The following is a 14,880-nucleotide window of genomic DNA, read 5'->3' on the forward strand; positions in this document are numbered from 1 at the left end:
TCATTTACTCCTCAAATCCTACATGGGCTGAATTAAATCTCAGAAGTCTGCAGTGGAGTCCATAGGCGATTGTGCTGAAATACAACACCGAGAGAGAGAGAGAGAGAGAGAGAGAGAGAGAGGACCCAAGAGATGACGTCACTTCCATGCAGCAGGCAATGGTGTGTCAGCTCACATCCATGTGAAGAAACTAAGCAAGCTATTCAAATGAAGCATTGTTTCAAATGTTGCACACACTGGCAGGGGGATGACTGCCTGTGCAACTTCTCTGTCCCTGCACCTTCAGGATTATACTCGTTTAGACAATCTCATCTTCCTAGGCATTGTTTTTGAATATTGACACTGCACATGTGTCACTGAACTATGGAACTGTCAAGTGTGCTTCTGTTCAAACCAGAAGATGTCCAAATCGATGCTAATACTTGCACCCTTAGAAGAGATAATATATCTCTTTGGCAATGAGGAAAGCTCTTTTGGGTCTTATGCTGGAAGGATTTGGGAAGAGACATCCCGTTGGCTACTAGGTATTTTAATGGAGCATCTCGGCCCACACAAAGGAAATAGGAAGCAATTTTGTGAGTACCAACTGATAGAGGGCAGGCCTCTACCCGGGCCTCACTGCTCGGCCCACTCTGGATAATCCACAGCTGCAGCCCTATGGGATGCTCCAGCTCTGGTAAGTGTCTGAAAAGCCCCTTTTAGACACATCTGCTGGTCATGACCTAAGTCACACACTGAAAGTCGAAGGCCTGAGCAACTCGGCCACTGCTCTGAGTCCGCAGGGATTTACGTCCAATGCCTTTTGTTACGGCGGCTGTTTTATAAAGGCCAAGAGAGTCGGCTTTAACATGTGGAGTTTTATAATAATCCGAGGTTCTGATATCACTGAGCGAAAGTTCAAAGTAATCATTCCAGGTCCTGCTGAATCCGGAGGTGGAATGTACAAGGAGCAACGATGCTAGGAGAGTTTGCAGAACAGGAGCGAAATCATGAGGTACCTTGGGAGTGGATATGAACTAACTAGTTTCCTTTAATGTATGCAAGATGATTATTTTCAATCATGGAAAAAAATACGGTAATTCTCCATTACTTAGTTAGCGTTTTGCTCTAAATCTTTTCTTTGATGGTTTGAAAATATCACCACGTCTCCTCAAAAAGCACAGATAGAGAAAAAGCGTAAATAGCCAACGGTGCCTCTAATCTAGGCACACAAGAGGTTAAGGCAGGAAGATTATCTCAACTTTCAGGCCAGCCTGGGCTACATAGAGGTCTTTAAGTGAGGCTATATCTAAGAAAACATAAATTTTTTGATAATTAAGTCTCCAATTTGAATCTCAACTGCCAACCAGAAGTACGACTCCTACTCTGGATGATTAGTGTTCTTAATTGTTTTTTCACTTTATGGGATTATACTTCAGACATAAATGTAGCAATCATGTACCTACACACCCCTGGTATGGAGTGCATACAGAGCATGTGCAACTGGACATATGTCAAATTGCTAAATAATTTATGATGCTCATTTGAACTTCAATATTTGTGTCAGAGCAAAATGAAGGCCTGTAGTGAAGAGTTAGTTCATTTATAATTTTAAATCACACTCAAAGGAAATCAGGAAATATTTTTAAGTTCATATTTACTCCCAAAACTTCAAGCTTATGAATTCAGTCTCACTCAAATCTCTAAATGTCTTAATTTGCTTTGTAGAGAAAGTGTATTTTCTTTCATTCATATAATTCAAAACAGCTAAACAGATTCTATTTCAACCATTTAAATGATTCACATGTGAGAACGAATATGGAAAATCTAAGCCCCAAACAAAGCTGCAGTCTTAAATTATCATGATAATTTAAAACGTGTGTAATGTAATTATAGTGTAGGGTCTGCTACAATGAGCTCTGTGATGCTCTACATCCGATGTGTGAGGACGCTGATATTAGCTATGGCTCTCTGTGAGCATTTTTTTACACATTTCCGAATTATGATACCTATGCCAGAATCAGTCTACTGTATCAAGGATTTTTTTGGATGGAGACATGAATTTTTTTAAAAAAAAATTGTCAAAACACGATAGAGCAAACGTTCAGTTGCTACATAGGATCCACCAGAGTATGAATATCAACTCTGTATAAGATTTTTAAATATGTAAAGATAGTCATACTCTAAGGGAAGGTTAAAGATGTATGAGTTGATAACAAATAATTTAATAATCAAAGTATTGTGAAGCCTTCTGAGTGTATACAATAATAATCATGATGTCCTTTCACCTAGATGCTTACTTGGTGCTTTTATATAACCTTTTTTTTTTTTTTTTGCAAATATGAGTCATGCCAAGCTACAGACAGTACACTCTCTATTCTGGTAATGGCAACTCTGTTGATTATTAAATGATACTGAATTGTAGCAATGACAGTTATGTGCCAACACTAGAAAGTTTAGTTAAAACTATTACATACTGGGCTCAGTTTACTATAGATAGTTCTATGGCAAAACACATGAAATAACGTATTGTTTCCTAAATAGCGCAGCTTAAATTTTAAAAGTTCTTAATGTCAGGTTGAGGCAGAGAGGCAATAGAGTCACTGTTTTCCATACTAATGAGCAATGTGCTGTGAATCCACAAAATGGACAAGGTGATATTCAGTTGTACTTATTCCACCTAATCTCGCGTCCACCCATTCATTTATCTGTGTATCTACCTAGCCATCAGCTATCCATTAATAAATGGCTGCAATACATCAATAATGTCAACAGTTGCCACAAGTGCTAAGGAAATATGGATACAGATTATTTCCTATTTGAGAGACATGTAGAACAATACGCTAATCTATTAAAATAAAGACAATAAAATGTCCTTTTATCACATAGTGTTAAATATTGACATATTGATAGGTAGATAATAGAGGGTACATTGATAGACAGAAAGATGGACAGATAGATAGACAGATGATAGATGGATAGACAGAAAATAAATAGATAGACAGATAGATGGTAGGTAGATAGACGGATGAAAGGATAGATAGATGTAAGGTAATAGATGATAAGAGAGATGATAGATGGATAGATAGATGAATGATGGATAGATGGATGGATAGATGATAGATACGTAGATGGTAGATACATAGATTATAGGTAAACAATAAATAGATGATAGATAGATGATAGATAGATGATGGATAAATACATAGATTATAGGTAGATGAAAGATGATATATAGACGGATGGATGGATGGATGGATGGATGGATGGATGGATGGATGGATAGATGGATGGATGGATGGATAGATAGAACTGTACTGTGATACTTAAGCAGATGATATTGTTTCAAAATGGGAAAGCATAGCAGGGTTCCCATAGAAAAATAAAATTGATTCTTGATAAAAGATTGACTGACCTTGGTCACAGGAAGCTCCAGAGGTCACCTCATTATTCCTCTCGTTGGCACAGGTCTTTAAACCTGTAGCTGACGCTGCACACTATTGACCACATTCTGAGGTCTGCAGGCAGAAGGAAAAGACACTGGCCTGGAAATACCTCAGACTCTTAAAAACGACTGCAGGTAGAGTTCTGTGAGGGTACATGGAGTACTGCAGGGTGTGACGGAGGCCAAACCACAAAGAGCAGGAGAAGCAGATGGCCAATCTGCTTGAGATTCCATGAGCTGAGGAGAAAGCTTCTCCTGTGCTTTGAACTCTGTGGGAAATGACAAACTAAGTTTAGACCCAGAGACATGGATAAAAACTAAGCCCAAAGATAGAAGAATGGCATTTTGAAACAATAGGCACTTTCTAACATTTGTTCGAGTCCAAGGAATCTTCATTCTTTTGGAAGTACCAACTGAATGTAATTACTAATCTGGTAAGTGTAAATAAATCCCCTTGAAGTTACTAATATCTCAGGAGAGACTCTTTCTACATAAAAAATCCAGCATTGAGCTGGCCTGCTTGTGATGGCTACCACTTACTCACCCTTCAGGTACAGTGTCTTCACAGCTTCTGGGTGTGGGCCTGGCTGCCAGGTGTGGCCCTCGAGGGATGAGGGCACAGCTCCCTCCTGACCCTGCCCCCACCCCTGATTTCCTGCTTTCTTTTATCTGCAAGACCCCTCTAAAAACCCCAGTGGGAGCCTGCCAATGCTGGGCTGTCTTCTGTCCTGAGGCCCTGCCCACTTGGACTCCCTTCCATGTGTGCTTGACCCTAATTTTGGATTCTGATTCAAGTTTAGGCAACCCCTCATCTCGGGCTGCTGATTGTGACTGGAGTTTGAGAGGAGCTGTCATCCTTCATTTGCATCCAATGGAAATTCTGATTTGGGCTGTCAGACATACCTGCCCACATGGGATTCTGGCACTAATTCTATACTTGGGAAGCTTACAGGCTTTGTTTACACACCTATTTATTTCAGTCTTATACATCAGTTTTTATTCCTAATAACCGCTGTCCTGGGCTTCTCACACTTCGAAGCCTGGACAAAGGCACGAATGCTACGCTACACGTAACTTTAATGCACAGCAAGACTGGAAATTGGTGGGCTTGGCTCTCAAGGACTGCCTGTCTGTCACCGGGCAAGCAGGCCCACTTAGAATGCCAAGAAAACTTTGTGTGGGTCTTTGAAAATGCATTTTAAATAAAAATAAGTATCCCTAAAAGCAAATTTTCTTCTCCCTCCTTTTTTTTTGTACTTTAATAGAAATTCTTAACACAAAGAAAAAGAAATTTGAGGAAATGCCATTTATTTTTCCCATAATTTGTGTCCCTGAAATTTTGTATCATACATGTTAAAAGTTAGAAATCAACACAAGTATAGTCTACATTTCTCCAGGAAAAAAACAAAACAAAAACAAAACCAGTCTCCCTAAGACCTTAATGCTGCATGTTCTAAAAAATGCTTAAAATAACTCTTACATAGTAATAAAAGTTTTGTCAAATTATGTTAATTTATGTAAATAGACACAAATTCAAGGAAATAATATTATGCAGTATGAATCATTTCGATTTTCTAGACTGCCCTTAAAGAAGAAAAAATATTTTTCTACTAAGGAGACAGAGGAAAGGATATTTTAAACTATTTTAAAATTTCTTTTTGATGTATAAATCCATACTGATAAGATTCAGACGTTCATAAAATCACCTGACTTACAAGAAATATCCAAGTATTTCAAACAAAATGATTCTAAATTATATATCAACCCTACAAAATCCTGTGTTGTAACAACTATATTTTTGAATACTGCTACATTCTTCATAAAATACATTTTGTAGAATATATATTGTTATGGAATATATTTTGTATGAAATGTGTTCTGTAAATTACAAAATCTTACCTAAAATTAACTTTACTCTTCATAGTAACCAATACTTTTGCTGGAATTTGATCATATTCGACAGTATAATTTTACTAATAAATTCAAATTTGCTCGTTATTAGTTTTGTATAGTAACTGAGTTAACCATTGTGATTTTCAATACCAAGTAACTCTCTTAAGGATATTCTGAAATATTCAAATCATTTGTCAGTGTTGACTTTTTATTTTTAATTGTCACATACATCTCTGAAAATCTTCCAAAGTTCTCGAATGCAGATTCATCCATACAGCGCCATTCCTGCACCACACACACTTGAAATTATGATTGTTTCAGCTCCAAATAGTAGTTTAGCCCTGAAATAAATCAAAGGCAAACGGTGTATGTACAATATAACTTGTAGAAAGAGTTTACCAAACCTTTCACAGCCTCATTTCCCATAATGCCTTGGGCAGAGAATCCTCCCAATCCTCCTTTCTTCACTTCCATTCCCGACCATCCTTTCTTTTCTCCCTTCCTCTCCCCTCCCCCTTTTTTCTTCCCCTTTGCATACTTCCTCTCTCCTTTCCCTCTCCACTTCTCCCTCATCTCTCTCCCCTCCTCCTTCCTTTCTTCCGTCTTTCCTCCATCCCTCCCTTCCTTCCTTCCTTCCATTCTTTCCTCCTTGTCTTTGTTCATCACCCTCTCACTGTGTTTCTGTCCATTTACTCATTTGTATTTAGGCTTAGTTTACATTTTGTTCTTCAAATACAGGATTCATGTGTACACGGTACTGAATTGGCCTTTGTCCAGACAGAGTGGAGGCAAAGGCAATGAACCTAGAGTCCGGGCTGGCAAGTGGAGACGGTGGTAGAGGCGGGCATTTTAGTTACTTTTTGTTTCTCATTATTTTCAGAGGTTTGAGTCACTGTTGAAACTCACAGGGCGTCAAACAGGCAAAAGGAGCCGGAGCAATAGGTCCTATTCTTGAACACTGGTGGAAATCAAAAGTACATAGTAACCCTTTTTTTTTCTTTTCTGCAATCAGTGTCTTGAGTTTCACTGAGGTGTTCTGGGAAGTCATCTCTTTGGCTCTTCAGATATGAAGCCGGGTTATGGTGAGTCTGGTGCCATAGAATGCTTAAGTAGAACGTGTATCCTTCGACCTGACTCAGAAAGGACCTGTCTTGTCCAGTAAACAGGGTTCAACTCGCCAAGGGCATGACTGGGTCCCCCACAGGGCCAGATTTAAATCCATGTAGACAAACACAAGTGTTGCATGTTTCTGTTTTATGACTTGATTTTGGGAATTAGAAAATCCTTTTGTGTGGATGCTGTTTTCTGAAACCCCGAGATGTATTGAGAATTTTATCAAACTTTTTTTAAATGATGAAAATACTAGGGCTGGGGATTTAGCTCAGTGGTAGAGCGCTTACCTAGGAAGCGCAAGGCCCTGGGTTCGGGTCCCCAGCTCCAAAAAAAGAACAAAAAAAAAAAAAAAATACTGACTAGTATTGAGGAGAATCATCAGTCCTGCTAACTTGACAAACAGCTTTAGCTTCTCTAGCGATTTTCTTTCCAGTTGGGCAAAATGAGTCCGGTCATGTAATCTTCAATCCCTTGATTTGTAAACCCTGGGTATTTCCAGGGAAACTTAACCTGCGTGTTTCTGGTTCATAGCCTCCTACATTGTCAAAATGTTAATTTCCAAAACCTTTTTATTTTTTGCTTAGGCAGGTTTATCAAACTCTATACAAATTCCTGAAAGCACTATTTTAGGTCTTCTTGAAGATCCCAATGGACTTGAACTCAAACCCCTAGAGGTTTGCTCTAAAGTTAAGGTCAACAAAGCTTCACTGGGCCCCCCAGCTTCCACTACAGTCAGGTCTCTGACAAGCACCCTGTTTGAGAACAAGCGTTCTATGGCAAATACCAAGGAAAGTACAACCAAGAGAGCAAAAGTTGAAGGCAAGGCCTCAGAGGGATAGCCGGTGTGTAAATGTCTATGTCATTAGTTTTACTTTACTGCTGAATTCCCAGTCACTTCTCCTTAGTTCCTTCATTGCATCTGGGGTAATTCCATTTTGTATACAAAAGAAAATCCGACTTTTTTTTAAAGTCAGTATTCTGATAATCTTGTCAGAGTAAAATGTGTTGGGGAAAAGGCATAAGAATGTATTGTCTAGAATGCATTTTATAATTTCCATAATTCACAACAAATTCATTCACTGCCAGTTTTTTTTTTATATTTAACAGCCTCCAAAGTGTAAGGTTACATGGAATAAATAGCTAATTGGGTTAATTTAATAGCAGGTTAAATCTTTCTTTTATTCTGTCTAAAAGGCACATTAAAATAGTACAATTTTCAAGTGGTCTTGGAAAAGTAGCGTTTCTTGAATATATATATATATATAAACTATATATATATATATAGTTTTCCCACTGCTGGGTTTACAGTGGAAGTGGTTGGCATGCTTCCAGTTCACCGCATGAAAATCTAAGCCGCCTGTATAAGTGCAGAATTTAGTGTTGGGTCTTAAGGTTTTGTTTGGCATCTTGCCAATGATGTTATGCATTTAGCTGGGAAAATTGCCTAGAAGTTAATTGAGAGGAAAACACTAATATACAACCCCCCCCAAGGAAAAAAAAGCCTTGTATATGCATATGGTGCTGTTCATTGATAAGATTCGTATGTATACAATAAGGATCCAGTAAAGTTTCTGAGAGTCAGTTCTCACCCAGCACCCAGCACCCAGCACCCAGCACCCAGCACCCAGCACCCAGCACCCAGCACCCAGCACCCAGCACCCAGCACCCAGCACCCAGCACCCAGCACCCAGCACCCAGCATTCAGAATGGTTCATCTCTCTTCTTTGCAGAGCAATTCTGTGGCTTCTCCACAGCCAATATTTATGGGCATAAAGTCCTAGGGGGTGGACAGCCCGAAGATAAGCGATTATTCAGGAATGCTGGAATATACAATTCCATCATTTAAGAGGACATTTTAGTGCTCGCTGGCAGGTACAGGCAGAGGCTGTTTGGATTCTAGACAAAGGACCCAGGAGATGTCCAGGATGCTCTGCTGCGGCCAGAATGCCTAGAGACTGCGCGAGTTTTTTAGTCTCTGTCTTCGAACTCTAAGAGCCGTGCTTGAGGGCCTCTAGAATCTCCCTGGGGCTGTCTGGCAAGGTGACTTCTTTCTCTCCTTGAATTTTCTCTGGAGTGCTTTTGAAGATGCTTCTCTTTTCTAGTCTGTGGCATGCTTTTCTCCCTGCCTGCTTCCCCCTCACCCCCTTCTGATCAGGAACCATGAGAGAAAATACTAAGGCATTCCCTAGGAATGACCACGGAGTTTCCTCTTCATTATGAAAGTACAGGGATGTGGCGGCGCGGTGTGTTGTCGTAGGCAGCCTGAAATGTATCCGGGAACACCCACGGATGTCACTATGCCTCATTAGTACTTAAGTCACAGTTGATGGTCCGCCTACCCACACCTCATTCCTTTCTCGGGTACTTTTAAAACTGTGGATAGAAAAAAATAACACTTCTAAAGACAGAAAAAAAAATGGATCCTGGCCTGAAGCTGGAAAGCCCTGTCTTAAGTGACACAGCTTTCAGGGAGTGGACTTCCTGGTCACTTTCAGCCCTCCCTTCTTCCTTTGACCCTGCTCTAGTAGAAGGAGTTTGAGGAAGAAGGGCAGTAAAGCTGGGGTATACTACGAGGGAGAAAGTGAGGGAAAAGTGATCCTTTAATTAAGAGGGGAATTCTTTTGTACCTGCACTGTATCCTTTTGATGCATTTAGTAGAGGGAACCTGAGAGGCCAGGGACAATGGCAGTTTGCTACTGTCTGAATCCCTTCCCCTTACACTTAATCCTGTCCTTATTGGGACCTTGGGTGGAAAGCTGATAATTTTGGTGTTGTCCTAAAAGGGAAGGCAGTGCCTTGAATTCCTGCCACTATTCCCTGATAATGAACAGGCCTAATGAATGCCGGTCCGTGGTAAGAACCTGTGACCAGCTGCATGGGGCAGGCAGTACGGCTCAGGTTTAATTGGGAGCATGTATTGGAAGGCTGTATTACTTTAATTGGTGAGGGGTTTTCTAAATGGAAAGGACAAAGTATAATGAAGAAATTGTGCCGTACAATAGCACTTAAGCTGGGATTGTATGCATCCGTTAATCTGCTGAGGAATGAGGCAATTCTAAACAATTTTCTCAGTGAAACCAACTCCAGAAAGCTGGTCCCCTTTGTTCCCCCTTGGGAAAATGCAAGATTGAAACAGAAAATACCTTTACCGAGGCAATCATGTGCCACGTGTGGAAAGCGGATACAGCTGTGAGCTCTGCAAAAGGGATCTTTGTGGTCCAATAGGGGGACGGAAACAGAGATAAGGATAAGAGTGAGCCTGTCACCGCACTGCGTCTGAAGGAGGAATACAGTGATGGCATTTACAGTGACAGATGAGACTCAGAAGAGAGAGCAGGACAGTTCAGAGAGGGGAATCTGATATTTAAAAGAAAGCGCCTTGATAATTAAGAGTAACATCGCATTAAACTGTTATGCAGCTCATTAATGGCACAGAAGGAAAAGCCGCGTCTCTGAAAAAGTTAATGATTCTCAAGAAACCTTTCCGGAAGCCTTAACAGCACTAAAAGCTTTCGGCGGACAGGAGTTTTGATGTCAGGCTGTATTTCTGGCTTCCAAGTTTCCTTTAAAGTTATAAAGGGCGATATGGACAGAAAGCCCTTGAAAATGACTGTGTGGTGTTCTCTTTGGCCAGACAGGGCTCAAGTGCTGTGTATGCAGCTAGGACAGGGAATGGGGGAGACAAGCTTTGGAATGGAGTTTACAAAAGTTACCGCTTTGAACATGTGAGTGTAAAATGGACATGAGACATTCACCATCAGGAACTTGCTATTGACTAATTTCCTTTCACAATCTGTATTCAACAGCATAGCATTTATAACAGAGAGAGAGAGAGAGAGAGAGAGAGAGAGAGAGAGAGAGAGATAGAGAGAGAGAAACTATTGGCTCCAGATTTGATTCAGTGATGAACTTTTATGAGACTCTTCCAAAGGATTCTTAATAGGTTTAAACTTCTTGTAACGAGCAACTAAATTATTCTTGTGTACTTTCTTATAGGTAGGAAAACACAAAGGTCATAAGTCCTGTGGTTTTCAAAGAAGTTCTTCAGTGGAAGGAGGAGAGAGTGGAGCAGAATAAGGGTGTTGGCCAGACTTTCCCAGGATTCCCAGGTGGGTTTCATATATTGCTCAACTAGAGGAACCAGACTAACTCATCTTTCCCAGAGGACTGTAAAGGCTATTGTAAGTGTTAGATTCAAAGCTAGAGAGCTGCAGTTTATAAAAGAGCTCTTTGGAAGGAAAACTATTTTGGTATTCTGAACATTTAGATCCCATCTATTGGGCGACATCTAAAGTGATTGGACTCAATCTAAAGTTGCCACCACAATGAAAACAAAAACAACAAACAAAAGCCCATTAGTGTGATTTTTTTATCTTAAGAAACAAGAATAAAATCTCTCTGGAACACTGGTTGTTAATGGCCAAATACTGCTTGAAACTCAGGAAAAGATGCATATGCTTAAAAAGGGAACCCGATTCAGTACACGTCCACCAGAACATCCTCAAAGTCAACAAGGGCCTTGATCTTTACACATCCAGAAACATAAGGATGATAGCTCAGATGTGAGATTTGTCAGATCTTAGAGTCTGTCAAATTCCTTGGCAGAAGTGGTGGTTGTGGGGACTGAGGTAGGAGAGAAAGCAATGGGAAGGAACATGTTATTATCCCAAGCGATGCTCTTTATTTGTGACCTGAAATGCTGTCCACACTGAACTGAATCCATCTGTAGCTGTAAATTATTTGTAAGTGTGCAGGTTAGTGTATGCTTGTGGTCTGAGCTTGATAAAAAGTTACCTGTGACTATGATATACACAAATGGACAAAACCTCAAGAGTAGAACAGAAGTGTAACCACAAAACAAGGGTGAGTGTGTTGACTGATTTCTGACGTGGCCCCACTTATGGAACAAAGCAAAATATTTTTTTTCATTGGATATTTTTATTTACATTTCAAATATTATCCCCATTCTAGGTTTTCCATACATAAGCCCCTTATCCCATTTCCTCTCCTCTTCCTCTAGGAGGGTATTCCTACTCTCCAACCATCCCCACGTCCTGCCTCCCCACCCTGACATTTCCTACACTGAGGGGTCCAGCCTTGGCAGGACCAAGGACTTCTCCTCCCATTGGGGCCCAACAAGGCCATCCTCTGCTACATATGCAGCTGGAGCCATGGGTCCATCCATGTGTAGTCTTTGGACATTTGCACAAAGCAAAATATTCTAGTGCACTTGTCAAATCCATGCCAATCTCTCTCTAGTACAAGAATGGATAAAGAAAATATATTTTTCAGTTAAAAATCATAAATAAACTTTAGTGACTGATGACTGAACTCTGACAACCCGACGTCCAGAAAGAACTCACTACCAATCCAGAAACAATTCATACTGGGAACACCCGCAGGAAAGATGAGTCCAGCTGGAGGGCATTGTGTTCTACTTACAAACAACACATTGTAACAACTGTTTCCTTCTACATTGTTACTTAGGAGATTGGCAGGCCTGGATGGCAACAGAGTGATTTCACTTATATTTGTAGGACAGATAAATAGTTCAATAGAATTATGATGTTTTCGCCCATTGAGCCCTCCTGAAGTGGACTCAGAAAGTGTAGAGAGTTTTGAGTTTTATAAACAATAGCCCAGATTACATTTTTTCAGGACGTCCATAGCTCTCCAGCATTTATGTTTTTGAGACTGTTTTGTAATATAGCCCAAGTTTATTTTAAATTCATAGTCCTCCTGAATTAGCTGACCACACTATCTTCCTTTAATCTGTGCCTTAGGACAATGTTACTGGTCATCAAATACCACCCTCATTTCCTTATGGAAAAATAAGTACTCAGTGTAATATATTAAAACTTAAATTGATGTTCAAAGTTTATACCTCAAGCTATTTGTCTAACAAGTAAACATCCACATACATACACACATTCACACACAAACAAACAGGGTTGAAATAAAGATGAAATACTGGATGCTATCACAAGAGGCTACTTAAAAAATATTGTAATAAACTGACAAATAGTTTAAACCAATGGAATTAGAAGAAAAGAGGTGCAGATATAAGCAAACATGGTGTTCCTGCTTTTAGTGAGAAATTTTATAAAAAAAAATAGAAACTTCCTTGAAAGAGTTTGGTTTTGTCTTTAGTTATTTCTACCCATCTCCAGGTAGAGTGGGGCCAGTAAATTTAATCATATCTTAGAAATACCAAATGTCATATTTTATATATTTTGCTACGACATATCTGTACAAGATAAAAATATGGCTATAAATAATGACTATCTCTGATACATTTTAAGTGACTCATATTTATGCATCCAGACTGAATAAAATCTCACAAAGTGAATATTTTCTGACTCTTCTATTTCAGGATTGCTGAAGAGTGTCTGGAGCATATACCAATCTTATATACTTTCTATGTGATGTAATTAATTCACCCATGAAACAAGAAGGCTTTTTTTTCATGGGAAATGTCCTTGAACTGTTGAAACTTGAAAAAATAAAAAAAGAAGTAAGTTGAGATTATTTTGGTTAAAAATAAGCAGTGAACTCTACATAAGGTCCCTGGAACAAAATAAATGTTCTAAAAGATTTTCCCACTCATTAAATGATAAAGAAAATGTGTAGATCAGCCTCTCCCAGAACATAAATAATTTCTTTCATATAAGGATTTCATTTTGAAAGGTTTTCTATGATAGACTGAAGGATTATGGGTATGGGTATGCCACATGCAGGTAAAGGGACCAGAGTTCTCTTTTCTTTTTTAATGCAATGCAAAATAACTATTTTACTATTCTGGCATGGGATGCTTTGTATCTGGTACCCATGATCTAATTCGAAAAGATAAAGCCTGTGTGCATACCTCACCTGGGGATCAAGAACAACTGAGAGGTAATGCTGTAGCTGCTCAAGGCCTGTGCTCCTGACTTATCAGCACAGGACATTCACCAGCCTGGGAGGAGCTGCTGATGACACACACTGGGGAGGTGATGTTCTAAAACACCAAATGTAGCACAATAGCCTTTAAGGTGGTTTCACAACATCCCATAAAATTATCAGAGGAATGATATTGGGAATGGAAATTCCAAAACAAGAACAACAGCTTGTATGTGAAGAGGAAGCAGATTTTGACAAAATCGTCGACAGCTCAGATGTCATACCATCTCAACTCAATCTGAGAAAATAGTTCCCATAGATGACTGTCATACATACACCTGGAGAAATCAATGTATGAGGCTACACAGTAGAGCACTCCCATAATCCTAGAGCAGAGCTTGGGAAGACTCAGTTGGGAGGATCTCTTGTTTTTATTCAGGCTAGGTAGTCAATGAAGGACATAAGCCAAAACTAAAAACAACAAACAACAAAACAAATGAATTTCTTGTGTGTGTGTGTGTGTGTGTGTGTGTATGTGTGTGTGTATGTGTGTGTATAAATGCAGTTATGTTTAATGAAGTAAAATTAATTTATATCCACCACCTGTAAAAGAACCCTGATATATACTTATTAGACTATTATAAAATCACAATCCTATTTTTTCAATAGATGAGAAAAAGGATAAAGACAAAACCAAAAAAAATTGAAATGTGCCAAATATTCAAAAATGAAAATAACATCAACCACACATAAATTACAAATTATATAAGAACTACTTGAAACTCCAGAGTTGGAAAATTATAGCAACCCAAGGAAATTTTCCCTACACTAAACAATGGAAGAATTATAAAATTATTGTATCTCAAGTCTTAAGATTTATGAGATTAAACATCAGAAAATACCAACCAATGACTGCACCAAATTGGTACTCATCCCATGGGCAAGATCCAATCTCTGACACTATTAACGATACAAAAGTAAATATGACAGGAAACGTTCAGGGCACCAGCAAACAGCGGATTGTATCATGACAATTCAAGGAGAAGACAAATGGAGAGATGGCTCCACGGTTAAGAACGCTTGTACAAACACCAATGGCTTATGCTCTAAGATCAAGAATCGACAAATGGGATCTCATAAAACTGCAAAGCTTCTGTAAGGCAAAGGACACTGTGGTTAGGACAAAACGACAACCAACAGATTGGGAAAAGATCTTTACCAATCCTACAACAGATAGAGGCCTTATATCCAAAATATACAAAAGACTCAAGAAGTTAGACCGCAGGGAGACGAATAACCCTATTAAAAATGGGGTTCAGAGCTAAACAAACAATTCACAGCTGAGGAATGCCAAATGGCTGAGAAACACCTAAAGAAATGTTCAACATCTTTAGTCATCAGGGAAATGCAAATCAAAACAACCCTGAGATTTCACCTCACACCAGTGAGAATGGCTAAGATCAAAAACTCAGGTGACAGCAAATGCTGGCGAGGATGCAGAGAAAGAGGAACACTCCTCCATTGTTGGTGGGGTTGCAGACTGGTACAACCATTCTGGAAATCAGTCTGGA

At 39.4% G+C, this 14,880-nt stretch overlaps 1 long non-coding RNA gene across 1 annotated transcript; it reads left to right on the forward strand.

Moving 5' to 3' along the window:
* The first annotated feature begins 716 nt into the window (after positions 1-716).
* Positions 717-13,024, forward strand: LOC116898155. Its single transcript, XR_004387639.1, has 4 exons — positions 717-994; positions 6,330-6,399; positions 10,427-10,539; positions 12,804-13,024. It is a non-coding gene; the product is annotated as an uncharacterized LOC116898155 (long non-coding RNA).
* The last annotated feature ends 1,856 nt before the right edge of the window (positions 13,025-14,880 follow it).

Source organism: Rattus rattus, chromosome 4 (genome assembly GCF_011064425.1).
Source record: "Rattus rattus isolate New Zealand chromosome 4, Rrattus_CSIRO_v1, whole genome shotgun sequence".
Classification (NCBI taxonomy): Eukaryota; Metazoa; Chordata; class Mammalia; order Rodentia; family Muridae; genus Rattus; species Rattus rattus.